Raw genomic sequence first — 9,743 nt, forward strand, 5'->3', positions numbered from 1 at the left:
ATACAAAAACACCCCAATACAGCCACCCCATAATACCAAAACACCCCAATACAGACACCCCATAATACCAAAACAACCCCAATACAGACACCCCATAATACCAAAACAACCCCAATACAGACACCCCATAATACCAAAACACCCCAATACAGACACCCCATAATACCAAAACACCCCAATACAGACACCCCATAATACCAAAACACCACAATACAGACACCCCATAATACCAAAACACCCTCTACAGACACCCCATAATACCAAAACACCCTCTACAGACACCCCATGATACAAAAACACCCCAATACAGACACCCCATAATACAAAACACCCCAATATAGACACCCCATAATACCAAAACACCCCAAAACAGCCACCCCATGATACAAAAACACCCCAATACAGACACCCCATAATACCAAAACAACCCCAATACAGCCACCCCATAATACCAAAACACCCCAATACAGACACCCCATAATACCAAAACAACCCCAATACAGACACCCCATAATACCAAAACAACCCCAATATAGACACCCCATAATACCAAAACAACCCCAATACAGACACCCCATAATACCAAAACACCCCAATACAGACACCCCATAATACCAAAACACCCTCTACAGACACCCCATAATACAAAACACCCCAATATAGACACCCCATAATACCAAAACACCCCAATACAGACACCCCATAATACCAAAACACCCTCTACAGACACCCCATAATACTAGCCTCAGCAGCACTGACCAGCTGAAGACTGGAGAAGCGTAGCCTGGGCTGATAGATCTGGACCTGCCTTGTGTGAGCAGTCCAGACTGGTGGAGGTGTGATGGAGGTGTGATGGAGGTGTGGAGAATGTTTTCTGGACCCACTTTGGACCATTAATACCAATCATCTATCACCACAGCGTATTTGAGTACTGTTGCATCTTCTACCAGCTCCTTCCAGCAGGATGGGATGGTTTCATGCACTTGGACAGCAGTGAGTTCAGGGTTCTTCAGTGCTGGTTCTTCTCAGTCACCAGATCTGAGTCCAGTAGAACACTAGGATGTGGTAGAACGGGGGATTGAGAGATGAAGGTGCTCCTGAAAGATCTCCATCTCTCTCTCTTCTGTAACCATGTAGTTACCATTGGAAACCTCTCTCCTCCTCTCTCTTCCTCACCTCCAAGCCCACCACCACGTTCATCCACACCCACAGAGAGGGGGAGGGGTAGATCCATTAGTTGCTGTGCAGGGAAGAATAAAACCTTGGAATCCTTTAAGAGCTACAAAGAAGAGGTTCTCCATTACAGAGAGGAACCAAAGAACCAGCCTAAGAAGTGTGTATGGCTTCAGATTACTAAAGAACCCTTAAAGAACTGCTGTTTGTTAAGAGTGTACACTGAGCAAAAAGGGTTCTCTGACTCGCAACAACAGTGGATCTCTTTTCTAAGCCACTAAAAAAAGATTGTTTGAAGAACCCTACACAACAGGTTCTCCATCATAGGTTAGAACTAGCTGTGTAGAACCGCTACTTTTACAAGCTGTTTTACTAAAGAACCATTAAGGAAGAACGTAAACAAAAAGGGTTCTCTGACACATAACAACACATGGAACCCTTTTGTGCTATATAGAGCCATATACAAGAGGTTCTCCATCATAGAGAAGAACCAGCCAAAGAAAAGTTTAAGCATTCAGGTTGTTTCATATACAGCTGTTGTTGTTGTTGTTGCTAGAGAACCCTTAAAGAACTGCAGTTTTATGAGACTGTACTTTCAGTCTGATCATAGAGAAGAACCAAAGAACCAGTGAAAGAAAAGTTTAAGCATTTAGGTGGTTCTGTATAAAATTGTTGTCTTTATTAAGGAACCCCTAAAGAGCCTTTTTTAGTACTTTACACTTGTGACAAAAAGGGTTCTTTGGCTTATTATAATTGGAATAGTGGAACCCTTATTGGTCCATTTTTAAAGGTTCTTTAAAGAAATCATGAACAAGAGCCTTTATATCACAGAGAAGATCAGCGTGAGCATTCACATGGTTCTTGGAGAGACACGGTTCTATAAAGAACCCTTGAAGAACGCCTCTTTTTCAGGAAGCAGCAACATCTGAGCTTTAACAGTGGAGAAGACTGTGGGTACTTTTTGTGGTGGAACTTTTGTGGAGCTGCAGAAGACCTCCATCACCCCACCGCCTCAGTCCACATCCTCCTTCACTTTCAGAGGCTGCTTCTGGATCTCTCAGCTTGTCCAGAAATGCACGTGTACAGCGTGTCCTTTAGGGGTGCAGTTCTCACATACCGCTGCTTTAAGAGGTCATGGTTCTGCAGCAGTTCTGCTCCAACAGAACTTGCTGATCAACAGGGGAGTTGAACCCCTCAGGTGTGCCTGAGCAGGAAAAGCACAACCCTCCAGGGCAGGAATTGCCCACCCCTGTTCTACACAGACTAAAGAACCCTTGGAGAACCCTAATTTTGTGTGATTTGGTGGTTTGTGACCTCTGTGAGATGTTTAGGCCACCCTGTGGCACAAAATCATCATATTAAACTTTTCAATTAACATAACCAACACTGACAGTTTGTGTGTGCCGTACAGATGGCTCTAGCTTCTATAACTGCCCCAGACTCAGTGTGTTTGTGTGTGTGTGTGTGTGTGTGTGTGTGTGTGTCATTTTGCTGTGCGTTTCTATTCGTCTGCAGCATCGTTCCCTGTTGGTCTCCCAGACTGAAGCATCTTGGCATGCTTCTCTGCTCATGTTTCCATGGAAACAACTCTCACGGCGGTGTGTCGAGCCGGTGTGTGTAATGTGTGTGTGTGTGGCGTGAAGGCTGGTCTAAAGCAGGACTGTGTTCTAGTGTGTTTAATGTGGGAACCCGGTTTGGACCTCACACACACACACACACACACACACACACACACACACACACAGTAAACACAAATTGTTCTGTTTGTTGGCGGAACCATTTCCTAACCCTGAAAACCCTGGAGAGCCTCCGCCCTCCTATTACATACATTCCCTCACAGCCATCAGCTCAGCCAACCAAAATGGGTCAAATATGGGACTGACCCCCCTCACCCCCCATCCCTGGGGTGTCTGCACCCCACTCCCACTGGTCCACTATCTTCTGCATGACTGCAGTCGGAGATCTGAAGGAGTGTGGGTGGAGATGGGAAGCACCATCAGCCTTGATTTCAGTCAGACCTGGGTTTCCGTACAGAGGTAACGACCCCCATAGCCACCAAAACCCAAACTGAGTACCTGAAGAAACCGCCTCAGGTCCAAAAACCCTCCAACCAATCCGGATAAATCTTACTGGATCTTCTGAACTACAGACCCAATTGTATTAATTCTTCAGAACCAGAGTTTCTACACTCTGACTGGATCTTCTGGACCAGAGACCCTTAGACCGGTTTTACACCCGCACTCTTTAGTCCGGTTAGATCGGTTACTCTAACTGGTCAGTTTCGGGACTGCGGTTCGTTTGGGCAGGTGTAAATACAGTGATCACACTCGGATGCAGACCACAACAACCTCACCGAGACCCTTGAGAGGAGGTGGTCTCAGCCCAGTCCCAAACAAACGTTTGGGGTGAAAACGTGATCGGACCTCAATCTGATCAGAAGTTTGACTCTTCCTGTTTTTGCTTTCTAGCTCCGCCCCGAACAGGTCTGCCCAGCCAATCAGCGGCGAGAACGTTCTCACATGGTTTGTTGTGACGCATTATGGGGAGCTCGGATTTCAACCCAAAAACAACCCAAACCAGGGGAAAATGCTCCAAGCTCACAAACTCCTTATCTGATTCAGACCAGAGAGAACCAACTGCCCCCAAGACCAGTCCCCAGTGCTGGTCCACAGTTTTCTAAATCCTTAGGACTGGTTTAAGATCACTGTCCCAAACCAATCACCTTGTAGCTCTTTACTGGATCTTCTGGAACCAGAGTCCGGAGTCCAATCTCTGGTCTCTGGTCTGATTAGCTGTGAGAGACAAAGGCTAATTAACCCTAGATTCTGCTTCAGAAGATCCAACAGGAGCTCAGACATGAGCAACGTTAAGCAGCTTTCTCAGGAAGCTGATCCAGGGTCAGGAACAGCTCAGTCTCAGCCAACAGGCCTCTTCTGCTGGTGTGGAGAAGCGACTAAGAGAGGGAGAGCAGCAGAAACCCAGAGCGCCTGGGTCTGTGTTGGTACCCTGTGCTCTCTCTCTCTCTGAGGGCCGAGTGCTCTTAACCTACTGCCCCACTGCCGCTCTGCTGTGCTGGCTGACTCACACTCTCTCCTACACACACACACACACACACACACACACACACACACACACACACAGACCCAGTTTAGTTCCTGGCACATCTGAGCTCCAGCATGTCATCCTCTGAGGCAGCATCTGATCTGGCAGAGAGGGATTCAGTGAGAGCTGACTGCTAGACTGGCTCTCCAGCTTCATTTAATCCAGCTTCATGGTTCTGCTGTAAAGCATGAATGACTGCAGGAGCCAAACCAGCACTGAGGAGAGATCTGGTTCTCTGGAATGATGGTGATGGAGCTCCATCCAGTACCTTTGGGATGGGAGTTATTTGGGATGGGATCATTATAAACGATCAACATCCTGCCCTCACTAACGAATGCTCTTGTAACTGAATGCAATCAAATCCTCACAGCAATGCTCCTTCCCCTTCAAAGTCTTCTTCTCTGGACAGTAGAGACAGTTACACCAACAGAATCAGGATCAGCTCTTTATAATACCCTTGATTTTAGAAGAAACAATGAACATTGAGCAGGTGTCCCAAAACTTTTGTCCAAATAGTGAACATTGATCAAAATTGGAACTAAAGGAAGAGTTCAGATTATCGTGATTGATTTCGGAGCCCAGATACAGTCGATTAGCCAAGACATGTTTGGTATCTAATCTGAGCTTCTTTAGTTTTCAACTGGAGATGCTAGGCTAATGTTGCTAACAAGCACTGGACGCAGACTGTCACCAGTTCTGTCTCGGGTAAACACACACTTCCCAATTTCATTTATTGGTTTCAGAAATCCTCGCACAGACAGACCTCATTCATAACTTGACTCTAGAACTGGAGCTTCTTTAGCTATTCAGGCTTCCAGACTGGTTCCTGGTTTCAGAAGGTCTACGCTGGTTCTTGATGGTCAAGGTGGTTGAAAAGCTGCTCGTCCAGATAAAAAACATACCCTATACTGGTCAACCAGCTTGGTGCTGCTGGTCATGCTGGTCATACTGCTTGTCTAGCTTGTTCAGGTTCATCATGCTTGTAGACCAGCTAACCCATCAAACCCAAACAAAAACATACCCTGTACTGGTCAGGAGCTAATCTGGTCAACCAGCTTGACCAGCATTACCATGCTAGTTTGTTCAGCAGGGACGTAAGTCCCACCGTCTTCTAAACCACATTAATTTACCAGACTAATGAAGATCTGGAGGAGCTCTGAGAGACCAGCTGAGAGACAAACATCGGTGATCAGATTGGTGAGAGTCTAGCTAGCGTCTCCTGCTGTGAACTGAAGAAGCTCCAGTGTGTCTTGTCTGATCGACTGTGTCTGTATCTTTGGCGTTGAAAACTAAAGCCCTGGTCCTGAGTGTTTATCAGGCAGTGAGTAAATCAGAAAGGCTGTCCTGGCCCTGGTCCTGGTCCTTGGCTGGGCCTGTTAGAACCTGTTGTTTTCTGGAGCTCTTTGCTAACAGTCTTGGCACTTGTGTATGCAAGTCTGGTTTGGGTTAGTCCTCTGTTGCCGGATGACAAGCAGATACAGCTTAATGCTAGCACTCTGAGCTCTTCAGGGATTTCAAAAGTCTGCACCTGTTTACGACTGAAGGTTCGAGAGAAACATCACGTCCCTCTAAAACACAGCAGACCACAGATTCCAGGAGTCCGTCTAACTCAGGGTGAAACACTACATGGATTTTTTTTGTTAGGTTAAGGAGGTTCAGTTCAACGTGCCAATTGAACAGATGTTTCTCCTGAGGACTGAAAGTATGCCGATCAGCCAGAACATTAGTACCACGAGCCTAATACTAAGTAGGGCTCCCTCATGACGTCACTACAGATCTGACCATCCACAAGCTGGTCAACCACTGCACAAGACCTCTGAAGGGGTCCTGTGGCACCCATGACCCTGCTGCTGGTTCACTGGTTGTCCTTCCTTGGAGCACTTTTGATAGGTACTGATCACTGCATACAGGAAAACCTGCCTGATGCTTCTGACCCGGTTTCCTGGTTCTGGTCAAAGTGTCACAGAATTCACTCCTGTATTATTTGTATCTCCTCTTGGTGGCGTAATAGAGCAGAGCTTTAATGCAGATCAACATCCACTCACAGTGAGAGCTAGCCAGGCTAAAATACAGCCACCAAACATGGTGGAGGCAGTTCCACACACTGTTACTATAACTAAGACTCCCAAAGTAAACAATGAGAGACCCCTATATACAACTCACAGTCAGAGCTTCCAAACATGGTGGAGGTAGTTTTACACACTGTTACTATAACTAAGACTCCCAAAGTAAACATTGAGAGACCCCCCAATATACAACTCACAGTCAGAGCTTCCAAACATGGTGGAGGTAGTTTTACACACTGTTACTATAACTAACACCCTCAAAGTAAACAATGAGAGAACCCCCAATATACAACTCACAGTGAGAGCTAGCCAGGCTAAAGTACAGCTTCCTAACATGGTGGAGGTAATTCCACACACTGTTACCATAACTAAGACCCACCACTTCAACTCAGCCCAAAGGTATTGGATGGAATTCCAGAGCTCCACTGCACTTCAAAGAACCCTAAAGCTCAAAGCTTTAGACCCCTCTAGCTCAGTAGAGCCAGTAGGGCTAGATGTGCTGATCCTCCAGAGTGTCCCACTGCGCTGCTTAGTGCTTGGTTCTTTGGAGGGGTCCACAGTGGAGGCACCTTGAAGCAGCAGACCTCACTGATTGGATAAGCTGTCAAGATACTTTTGAACACACAGTGTATGTAAACAGCAGCGTAAGGCTGAGAGGTCTCTCTAGTCGTCCAGTGGGGGTTTCGGCTCTGCTCGGGATCGGTGTGACAGGCTGTCGCTGTGCGGCTGCATTAAACCGGCTCATTAAAAATGGAGCCTGTGAAAGTAGGCCACCGGCTGCCCAGGGGGAGATGGGTAAAGAAAGACCCCCCACACTCCTCCACCCATAAACACACAAAACCAACAACACACACACCGTCTCTGTCTGACCTCTACACACAGACCGGACCGGCCAGGTGCAGAACTTTATTTACTGAGGGTTCTAGATTGAAGTGACAGCAGGGACAGAAATCAAGTGGACTCTCAGCCCAACGTGGTTCTTCTCAGCCCTGGTTCCGCAACTTGAGATAGGGGAGGGGCAAAGGAGTGTGCTAGCTAGCTATGTGTTGAGCTACATGTATTGTCCAGGCTGATTTTAAGTTCTAAGATCAGACAAGAGAAGACAGATAGGTTGGTTCTAGATAGACAGAGAGTGAGCAAAATAAACGTCACACTAGTCCTGGATGTTCCGCACAAGCTGTGAGTAGAACTGTGAGCAGAATAGACATCACTCTAGTCCTAGAGGTTCTAGATAAGCTGAGTATGAGAAGAATAAACATCACTAACCCTGGGGGTTCTAGATAGGCTAAGAATGTGGGTAGCATAAACATCACTGTAGGCCTAGAGGTTGTAGATAGGCTAAGTATGAACAAAGGAAACATCACACTACTGCTGGATGTTCTAGATAGGCAGTGAGTGTGAACAAAGGAAACATCACACTACTGCTGGATGTTCTAGATAGGCAGTAAGTGTGAACAGAATAAACATCACAATACTCCTGGATGTTCTAGATAGGCACTGTGAGCAGGTAAGCAGTGTTGGCAGCTCTGTGCAATGTTCTAGACACAGCTGATGTGAATCACTGACTCGCAGCACAAGTGACTTTATTATACTATTCAGTTTTGCTGGCTAGAACCGACTCTGGCAAACATGTTAACAGTACACAGCATCAACAGCACCCCGGACCGACCCACCAGAACCTGCTGAATTTGTCTCATGGTGTTTGTCAGGGTACGGTCAGTAAACAGTGTGTGTGTGTGTGTGTGTTGGCTGTTAGAGCTATTAGCTTGTTGTCGGTGCTGAAATTAGAAAGAAAACTCAACTCCATGCAACCACTGTGTGTGTGTGTGTATATACACATACACACACACACACACACACACACTCTTTCACTGTCCACTGCACGGCCAGTAGCATCCTTCCCTGCTCCACGGTGAGCGAGGAAGTCTGGCTGAATCCCAAACGACTGCCTGTGGGACAAAGAGAGCACTATTCGAACACTGAGGCCTTTTTTTCCAGACCTGCGTAGTGCACTAGGTAGGGAGCATGGAGTGATTTGAGACAAGGTCACATACACTTCCACATCAGGGTCACTGCTGTGCTGAGAATCGTCCATCACCCCAATAACCTCCACTGAGGTGGTCCTTTTCTACAGAGATAAAGGTGGACTACTAGAACCTGCACCAGGCAGTTTATTAGGAACACTACGCAGATACTGGGCGTCTTCAGAGGGTGTAGGATGGGTCATGCCCGTTCTTCAGCCCTAACAAGTGGGCTTCTTTAGTAGACAGACAGACAGAGGTTCCATATAAAACTCAACACCATTCAAATGCATAATAGCTTTTCCTAAACAAGGATAATCCATTAAACACGGTTCTGCAGAGAGAACAGTCCTAGAGGTTGTAGATAAGCTGAGTATAAGCAAATTAAACATCACTTGCCCTGGGGTTCTAGACAGACTGTAAGTGTGGGAAGCATAAACATCATGGTAGGCCGAGAGGTTGTAGATAGGCTGAGAATGAACAAAGGAAATATCAAACTACTCCTGGATGTTCTAGATACTGAACAGAATAAACATAATACTTCTGAATGTTCTAGATATGCAGTTAGTGTAAACAGAATAAATATCACAATGCTTCTTGATGTTCTAGATAGGCAGTGAGTGCGAACAGAAGAACACCATAATACTCCTGGATGTTCTAGATAAGCAGTGAGTGCAAACAAAAACGTAACACTACTCTTGGAGGTTCTAGAAAGGCAGTTAGTGTGAACAGAACAAACATCACAATACTCCCAGATGGTTCTAGATAGGCAGTGAGTGTGAACAAAAACATCAAACTACTCCTGGATGTTCTTGATAGGCAGTAAGTGTGAACAGAAACATCACAATACTCATGGATGTTCTAGACAGGCAGCAAGTGTGAACAGAAGAAACACCACAATACTCCCGGATGGTTCTAGATAGGCAGTGAGTGTGAACAAAAACATCAAACTACTCCTGGATGTTCTAGATAGGTAGTAAGTGTGAACAGAAACATCACAATACTCATGGATGTTCTAGACAGGCAGCAAGTGTGAACAAAAACGTCACTACTCTTAGATGTTCTAGATCGATAATCCATTAAACACGGTTCTGCAGAGAGAACTCTTGCAGCATCCAGCAGCTGGTCAGGACTGCATGGGCTGATCTCCGCTCGGAGAAGCTTGGTAAGGTGTGATGAACATCCACAGAAATACAGAAGACCCTCCTCTAGAACGAAACACCCCCTCCTCTGGGAAATAAGCCTCGAACAGCGAGCCTGAGCCTCCGACTCGGCCTCTGAAATGAGCTCTAAACTACTCTCCGAGCAGGATTATGGATTTGGGATTAGAGATTAAATTACACACGGTTGTTATTTTTATGATGTCAACGGTTTTCCCCCC

Source organism: Salminus brasiliensis, chromosome 1 (genome assembly GCF_030463535.1).
Source record: "Salminus brasiliensis chromosome 1, fSalBra1.hap2, whole genome shotgun sequence".
In the NCBI taxonomy this organism is placed as follows: Eukaryota; Metazoa; Chordata; class Actinopteri; order Characiformes; family Bryconidae; genus Salminus; species Salminus brasiliensis.